This window comes from Pteropus alecto, unplaced genomic scaffold (genome assembly GCF_000325575.1).
Source record: "Pteropus alecto unplaced genomic scaffold, ASM32557v1 scaffold3, whole genome shotgun sequence".
NCBI classification, from domain to species: domain Eukaryota; kingdom Metazoa; phylum Chordata; class Mammalia; order Chiroptera; family Pteropodidae; genus Pteropus; species Pteropus alecto.
In genome coordinates, this window is record NW_006442484.1 from 32,974,697 (window position 1) to 32,983,886 (window position 9,190).

General features: G+C 39.0%; 1 protein-coding gene across 12 annotated transcripts in view; it reads left to right on the forward strand.

The window, feature by feature from the left end:
- The window catches only part of TANC1 (tetratricopeptide repeat, ankyrin repeat and coiled-coil containing 1), a 215,529-nt gene that overhangs the window by 129,798 nt on the left and 76,541 nt on the right, over positions 1-9,190 (forward strand). The gene's annotated exons all lie outside the window — the stretch shown is intronic.

The window sequence follows — 9,190 nt, forward strand, 5'->3', positions numbered from 1 at the left end:
ATGCGTGATGGGGAGTGGGTACGAAGTAGGACATGGTAGGAGAACGGAGTCAGGTAATGGTGGTGAAAATAAAGCCGAAGATGAGAAAGGAGGGATTAGCAAAAGATGAAAGTCAGGAGGAGGAGTTTAGGATGAGTGGGAGATGAGATGGGGGCTGGAGGTGGGCATCTGGAGCAGGAAAGAGGTGCCGTTGCTGCCTCTTGGCATGAGAGATTCCACCCTCTTCCCTTCCCTCTGTCCAGGCATCCAGTTGTTGTTAGGTTTAGGTAAGAAGTTCATACTAGGATTTGTGCTGAGGAGGGGCAGGGCGCTGAGTGTTTGGAGGTGAAGAGGGGAGAGTCCACAGTGGTATCTGGTTAGGATAGCCATCCCGCATCCATGAGGACCCTCTTGGTTGTGAATTCACGTGTGCAAGGTGTCTGCGTGTTGATCTGTTCTCTCATTTCTATTCTGGGTGTCGAAAGGAAAATAAAAACCTGTTCCTCTGAAGTGAATATGTAGTCGAATCTACAGATTGTCTGCCCGGTTCAGAATAAGCCTGCTAGCCCTTATCTTCATCCCTATTCCCAAAGCTTTGTAATCCTGGGGGGGTTATACCCCTGGCATTTTGGCTGGCTCAGACTCCATTACTTAACCTCTTCTTCCCCAGTAGAGAGTATTGTTGAGGTCCTGTTTTGAGTTTATGACTCCCCCTGGGGTTGGGGTTGGGGAGAAATTTAGAATTTCTATTGGGTAAAGAAAAGAGCTTATAAATAGTTCCGTTATCAACTTCCCTCCCCTCGTCTGAGGCAGGTGGAATGGGCTGTCTTCCCTGGGGCCAGGAGGCATTCTTATGTTTGGCTGCCAGCTCAGCTAAATTTAAATCTAATGATCAGTATTGCTGGTGTAGCTTGCAGTTCACGTGCACACTCACTTCTGACACCCAAGTTCTTGGATTTGGCATCATCAGTCTCCATGGGGACTGAAATTATGTCTCAGCTGGGCTGCAAATATGGATGAGCAGTTTCTAGAAGGTTCACCTAGAATTAAGAAACAGGATACATTTTCTCCTTTTTAGGTGTCCGAGAAAGGAACGTGTAGTTCATGTTGGTGGGCACATGGTCATGTATAGATAGCCATGATGGTGGTGGAAGCCCCAGTCGAGTTATCTGTTGGTTGATTACAGGTGGTTGCCTAACAAAATTCAACTTGATAATTAGTAAAGGATGATGTGTTGTAATTCCCATGGAATCCTTTAAATTTCAGTGGGGTTAATTAAGTTTGCCATATTAAAGTGTAAATTTTATGTCCAGGTCATTGAACCTAAAGGAGAGGCCGGGGTGAACTAAAACTTAATTCACTTTTAACCCTAGCATGTACAGACGCATGATGGACAAACCCCAACTTCTAGATTTTCATATCAGCATTTTCACTAAAGTTTTAATTTAAAATTTGGGCTTATGCTTTCCATATTTCCTTTGGGCATTTTAAAAAAAAATCTCTGAGACACTTTTCTGGGTACTGTCAATTAATAGGATTTCAGTATTTACCAGACTAACAAACTCTATTGAAAACAGCATCTTATGAAGTGCTTTTGAAATTTCACATAGACTCGCGAAATATCAAGTTATCCCTCAGTGTTTGTAACATCCTTCCCAGACCAGACCGCCTTGCTTTAATGGTTGTGTAGTTCCATAAATTCTTAATTCTTGGTTCTCTGTTTAAAATTTAAATCAAAATAAAATAAAACCAATGAGCACTTTGAATTTGTTCATTAATTTGTAAGTAATTGTATTTACGTGTAATCTGAATATTTTAACTGGGAAGTGGGTTATATGGGCAGATGAACATTTTTAACATAAGCAAATAACCTGTTAACATGCGTTCACCTTGGATACACCTTTAGGGACAGACATTCTACTTTATTCAGCGTTTTAAAATATTTTTGAAAAGCATTTTCTACTCTGGCAAAACAACAACAACAACAAAACAATGACTTAATGAGAGACTCAAACAAAATACAGTCCCCTCTTTCCTGTCAAATGGTCCTAATAAACTGTGTGTCACATAGAATAAGTTCTTCACAAATAAGCTTCCTATTGCTAAACCAATGGTTTGTTCAGGGGGAAAATGTCATTTACCCACAAAACAATACCTCTGCCTTAAGGAAAAATAAAAAAATCAGATAAATTAGAGAAGATTATTAAATTAGAATAGGATTCACAGCTGCGTTTCTTTGAATTAGGGGCAATATAATTTATTTAGGTTTGCTTCAATCTATCATTAACTACTTGAGCAATCTATCATTAACTACTTGATGGGGAAGGGTGAGAAAGTTTTAATTTTGTGAGTCATTGCTCAGGTAAAGATCAATCTCAAAATATGATGAAACTTTTCCCCTGGCAGTCGGGTTAGCAGGTAAAACTAACACATATGAAACAGCAGAATAATTAAATGCAAAACTCTTATCAGGAGAAATCCAGTCTTTTTTAGATAGATAATCAAGTACCAGTGCCTTATGTTTTTGGTTTCTATTTCAGACATTCAAAAAGATGTAGAGAATGAATAAAGAATATTGGCACTTGTCTACCCACTACTTAGTTTAAGAAAGAAAACATAACTACATTTTCCCCTGATCAAATTTCTCTTCCTTTTCCAAGAGATAACTTTGTTCCTGCTATTTAATTTTAAGCTTTTTAGAATGGTGATACACTATTTGACCAATGATTGAATAAAGTTTTAGTTAAATGAAATTACAGAGCAGGGTCATACTTGGTGTATTTGGTGAAAAGAGACTAGAGGTAAGAGTATTTATTCATTCTGCATGTCCTTGAATAAATATTAATTACAGTCCTATGCTATGAAAAGCCCTGCATTAGATGCTATTTGAGATGGGTTATCAAGCATAGGTCTTTTCTTCACAGAGGTTTAGAGCTTGGTTGGAGACTGAAGGCCTGTATACAGAGTGACTATAATACAAGTTGGAGAGGGGAATAGTGTTGAGTAATCCAAGCTGTGCAGATGGAGGTGCTGAGCCAGGAAAGAATTAATTGGAGCTATGCCTTATGATTTACCTGGCGACAATGCATAGGATAGAGTGAGGAAGGAGATTCAGATCAGGGAAAATGGCTAGAAAATTATTTCAGTAGTTAAGTGAGAGAATAAAATCTCAAATTAGAACAGGATCAGGAAAGAAGAGGTGATGAATGGGAAGATTCCTGAGAGACTATAAGGACGTGGAGCCGTTAGAGACAGTGATGATGACTTCAAGGGTTTGAGAGTACATTACGAGGGCACTGGAGGAAGAAAACCGTCCATTTTGGTTTGAGTTTAGTTTCAGGCATGTTGAGTTTGAGATGTTGATGGAACATCTAGCAAAAGCTTCCAATGCTCAATTGGAAAATCAGTTGAGGGCTCAAGAAAGAGCTCAGGATGTCAGCTGGGCAGCCATTTGCTTAGAAGGAACATGATGAGACTAGGTGAGACTAGGTGTGTTAGACTAGGGACAAGGTCATTGAGAGAAAAGATCTGGAAAACTTTGGTATTTTATTCACGAGCTATGAAATAAGGTAGGAGAAGCACCAGCGAAGGGGTAGGAGGAAAACCCACAAGACCACACAGAATCTCAGAACCATGAATTTTCCCTCTCTGTGTCTTTTATGACAGTTGGCACTTTCTACCTTCCAGGACAGAGTATTTGCAAGGTTGACCTACAAGAATATCAAAAGAGAAAGTGGACTGTTTAAAAAAAAAAAAAAAATTCTTTGTCTAACAGGGCAGTTTCAGGAAAATTTGAGGGTGAATAAGTCTGTTGTAAGTAGGTGATAAGTAAATGGAATTGGTGAGGGTAGAACCCTTTTTGACCTTAAGGAGTTGAGAAGGGAAGGGAAGATGAGAGATCATTTAGTAGTATGAGATGTGTATGAGACTATGGCTTGTTACAGTTGTTTTTAAAGGAGCATTTAATACAATTGGGTGCTTAAAGCAGAGGTTCTCAAAGTATAGGCCGTGGATGTCTAGGCATCCCCAGGACCCTTGCAGGAGTCTGTGAGGTCAAAACTCTATTCATAATAACACTAAGAAGGCATTGCCATTTCTCTTGCATTGACATTTGCACTGATGGTGTAAAAGCAATTATTGGTAAAACTTCTGATGCCTTAGTACATACCAAGGTAGGGATACCTGCTATTTAGGGTCACAGATGGTATTTTCTGCCACCACCAACTTGCTTAAAAAATAGTAATTCACTGAAGACTGTCCTTTTCAAAGCACTGAAAATAGCAAATGTTAATAAATCTTGACCCACGAATACTCGTCTTTTTAATATTCTGTGCTGATGAAATGAGAAGTCCACATAAAGCACTTTTGCATCTTGAAAGATGATGGTTGTCTCTGGAAAAGCACTTGTGTGATTGTTTACATCGCAAGCTGAACTAGCCTTTTTTTTTTTTTAAATGGAACATCATACTTACTTGAAAGAATGACTGACAAACCATGGTTATTTGAAATTGAGTATTTGACACACATTGTATAGAAAAGGAACAAAATGAACATGTCTCTTCAATTTAAAAAAAAAAAAAAAACCTGTCAGGATTTGTTGCCAATGATAAAATTTGACCTTTCAAGTGAAAATTAGATTTTGGGGAATTTGCATCTGTCACATTGAGCTTGATGGCTTCCCTGGACTTTTTAATTGAGATCTGTGGAGATATCACATTAATGAATATCACATTAATGAATGTGATATTTTGGTATTGTATAATGTGTCAACATTTGCAAAATCTATAAAACCAGTATTTTCAAAATGACCCAAAATGTGATGTTACAGAATCTTGCATGGAGAAAAGTTTATTTAAAGTATAAAATAGGCCATTGGATTTTACTGTAATAGAGTACAAAAAAAATTCATTGATATGGATTCAGAATCAACATTAGAACTAACCTTTAAGAACCAGGTACTTGTCAAGTTTGGTGAAGTATCAAAGAATATCTGGAATTAACTGAAAAGATTCCTCCGTTTCCCAACTACATATCTGTCTGAGGCCACAATTCTTCACACGCTTCAACCAAAAGAACATATCAGAATAGATTGAAGGCAGAAGCAGACATGAGAATCCAGCTGTCTTCGATTAAATCATATTAAAAAGAGATTTCCAAAATTTAAAACAATGGCCCTTCTTAACTTTTAAAATTGAAAAATTTTTTATTTAAAGTGTTATTTAACATGCAATAAATTTTATTAACTTAAAATGCATTAACATACTTTTTTAAGTTCTTATTTTTAATTTCTAATACGATAAATATCAACAGTCATAACCCACATATGCCAAAGCTCTTCAGAGTCCTCAATTTTTAGGAGTGAGTCCTGAGACTAGTAATTTGGAAACCACTGGCTTAGAGGGTTGGAAAGAAGAGAGGGAGAAAATAAAAATAGATGAGAAAATTGATCCAGAGGCTCATAGTTATCTAGACTTGAAGGGATGAGGACTTAAAGATAAATGGCAGTATGACTAAAGAGAAAAAGGCTAATTCAGGACATATTTTGAAAGAAGAAATGATAAGATTTATTGTGGGGTGAATGAGATGAAAAGCTTAAAAATGTCTGTTAATTTTGTTTTGTATTATAGACTAGAAACCAATTATTGACAGAACCAGAGTAGGAACTTTTATAGATGTCCTTCTATAAATATTAGTTTTGTAGATCCAAGGAGAAGGGAATGGTGATGGCTTAGGAGAAAGACAGCCAGAAAGAAACAGAAAAATGCTTATAAATAGAAGGCAAGGAAGGCAAGAGGTTAGTCAAGAAGCAGGACATGGATAGGTAGAGACAGAGGACGGGGGTCAACATCAATTAAGACTGTGTCTCATGTAACAAACGATTCAGAAGTAATATCTTGGAAAATGATATTAAGTCAGGTTTCAAGGTCACATAGCTAGTAAATGGCCAAACATTGTGTACAATGCCCAATGCTCTGTAGAGTTTGAAGAGGATGAGAGTGAAGAAAAGGCTTCTCCTGATAGAATGATCATTGGTAATCTCCTGGGACCATCATGGTTCTAACAGAGTCTGGCTCTAAGAAGAGGGAACGATTAGAAGGGAAAGGAAAGCAGTAAGTGTGGGCCAAGTTGGAATTGTTTGGTAATCAGAAAAGGAGGGACTTTGTTGTCTTGAAGGAATAGTGAGTTCAGAAAAAGTTATTTAAGGTAGAAAAACTATCAATAGACCTTCTTTTAAGGTAAGAGAAATGTAAACACATTGAAAATAGACTGAATCCATGAAACCAGTGAAAAAATGGGCTCTTGGCGTTAAAGTTGGTGGAAATAATGACCAACTTTGATACAGCATCTTAAAGATGTTTGGCTCATAAGGTGTTTCTCACATTTCTTGGAGCCTCACGACCTATAAGAAGTGGGTCATGGCTGCTTTCCTCATGAGGAAAACAGGTCAGGGATAGTAGAGGGCAGAGATAGAGGGGTCCAGAATAGCTTCAGTGTGGAGAAGTCCTTCTGTAGAGCAGGACAAGGGGATGATGATAAAGGACACAGATAGGTTTGAAGTAGGATGGTGGTAATTGGGGAGCTAGTCTATGGACTGCACCTAAATATTTGAGTCCCAAATGTGGTCCAACAGGTGTGAATAGCTAAAAAGAGACAGACAGGAAGTTATCCAAGAAATTCCCTTTGCCTTCCTCCACATGGTTATTCCACAATGGTGTGATATCGAGACTTCCTTAAAAACATTATTGGGAGGAATATCGCTGTCTGCTTGCCTGATGGATTCCTAGGTAGTGAGTCCAATTATTCTCCCAACTCCAAATGCAGCCATCATAAATTCTCTGGATAGTTAAATCTGTGGGGTGTGAAGCGTTGCTAAAAGATGAGGTCTTTCTAGCCCTTATCCCACTGGTATTGGGTAAGGTATGCCCATTATTTTGAATGATTTAATATTAACTGTATGAATGAAAATAGACTTTCTTTAAAGTGTCCCAGTGGATTTTTGGTTTAGGGGTCATTTTTTAGTAAGAATTAGCTTAAAGAAAATTTTATCTGTTTAAATCTCAATATTTGTGGTCAGCTATGAAAGTAGAAATACGTTTCTATTTCACAGTCAAGTGTATCAGTGTAAGTTCCCAGGCAACTCATCTTTTCTAAAATGGCATTGTCACACTTCACCCAGGTGTCTTTTCTGCCAGAATGAAAAGTTCAGTGAGAGAAGATTTTGTGCATTAGGGATGGAAAAGATGTGGATGGCTTGACGTGGATTAAGGAATTCAGACTGAACGGGGCTTCTGAGTGGAAGGTCACTAGGATGGCATTTGAGGAGAGAGAATAATATGAAAAGACAGTTGGGAAGCTTTTGGAAGAAATAAAATTGCAGTGACTTAATGGATGCAAAAATTGAAATAAAGAACATCTGTCTGCTCATTCCAAACCTCAGTAGGGTTTTGGAACGTCGGTAGCAGCAGAGTCCAGGTTGTCCACTTAAGAGAAGTTAATCATGAATTCGGGTGTCTCTTGTCAATTCAGACATTAAACCTGGGGTGGCCACTGCTTCCCAGCTTGTCTGAAGGGGTTGCCGTTTAGATGACAAGTTGTCTTTGGATATCTGTAAATATATAATATATATTAATGAAATATGTGTATGTACATATAACATATATATAGACATTAATGAAAACCTTGACAATCCGGGATATCTGTCTGCAGATGCCGTGTGGAGACAGCAGTGACTGCTGGGGAGCATCCCCCACTTCCTGCTGGACCTACACAGGATACAGGGTTTTGCAGTGAGCCCCAAATGAGCCATAGGCTATGGGCTTGTTTGTCTTCAGGGTAAATCTTGTGACAGCCAAGCCTGTGCAGCTGCTCTTTTTGTCTCCACAGCAGATGCCAGCTGGGAGTAGTTTCTGGCTCTTTCCCCAGAGTGTTTCAGGTTGAACTAGAAGCTACACATTCTGGGGCACAATTGGGTAGCAGTATAGAGATTGTTTCACAAGGAAAGGGGGGCATAGAGTAGAGAAACTGCTGAGTTCTGCCCCCTCCCCCACTTCTTCCCCTTTTCATTTGCATCCCGTTTTCTCTCTCTGGTCCAGCCAGCTGCCACCTACGATAAAGCAGTTGCCCTGCCTAAGCCTAGGGGTGAGGGTAGGCGGGACTGATCCTGTTCTGAAGTGGTTTAGACTTTGGGTGTGCCTGGGTTGTGCCCATTTGGTTTGGTTCCTGCCTTCTTTACCCAAATGCCCCTGAACCTTGAGAATCAAAATGTGATTGGAGATCTCTGGTGGGAAGGGACCTTCCGTAGAGTGGCTCTGAGGGTGTGGTTGACCCGCCCTGGGGTGGCTTCCTTATTCCAGTTGGCTTGGGGCCATTGTCCCTTCGTATTATGAGTTTAACTCAAACGATCCAGAAACATCAGGGCTCTCTTATCCCAGACAATCAAGCCTTGGTTATTTTACCCCTACAGTTTTCTAGAACAACTGAAAAACATCTACACTGGTAAACAGCTCTTCTGCGCACCCCAAACTTTTGAGAGCAAGCGCGCGGTAGGGTGCTTTTTCTACCTTGAAGATACAGCCACCTAGTTTCCCTTGTAGCTGCCGTCTTGGGACCTTGACTTCACAAAGCTGATATGTGAGTGAGGGTAATACAGTTGGTCTTCTCAGCTCACCTTGCTTTAATTTTTGTGGTTCCTTGCAAAAGGCAAAATTAGCGTTGAGCTTTGGTGGTGACATTATAGCTCAAAGATAACATCGCTATTTTGTTCTTTCCTCAGTGTATTTTTCTAAGACCAGTATCTATTATCTGCAGATTTCCACATCTAGGGAAAATTGGTTCGTGAATGTATGGCTCAAGGTACCTAGACAATTTAACAAAAAGGAACAAAACATTAAGACGAATGACTACATTACAGGTTGCGTATTGTTCTTAAGTTCTAACTTCTGTGAGCACTGTTTACTTTATAAATTATGTCATTTTCTGATAGATGCTGATTTTAAACTGTAAGAGAGGTGTTTGAATAATGCAAATATTTTGTCAATCATAATTAAGTATGTACCCTTAGGCTTTTGGATACAAGGTTAACCTACAGCTCAATATTTAAATCAAGCCCAACAATAAAATACTTGACTGAAAAAGCAAAATGGCTAGCTTTAGGGAGACCAGAGAAAGAAAAGGCTTCTGAGCATGTCCTGTGACCTTTAGGTAGAAGGTG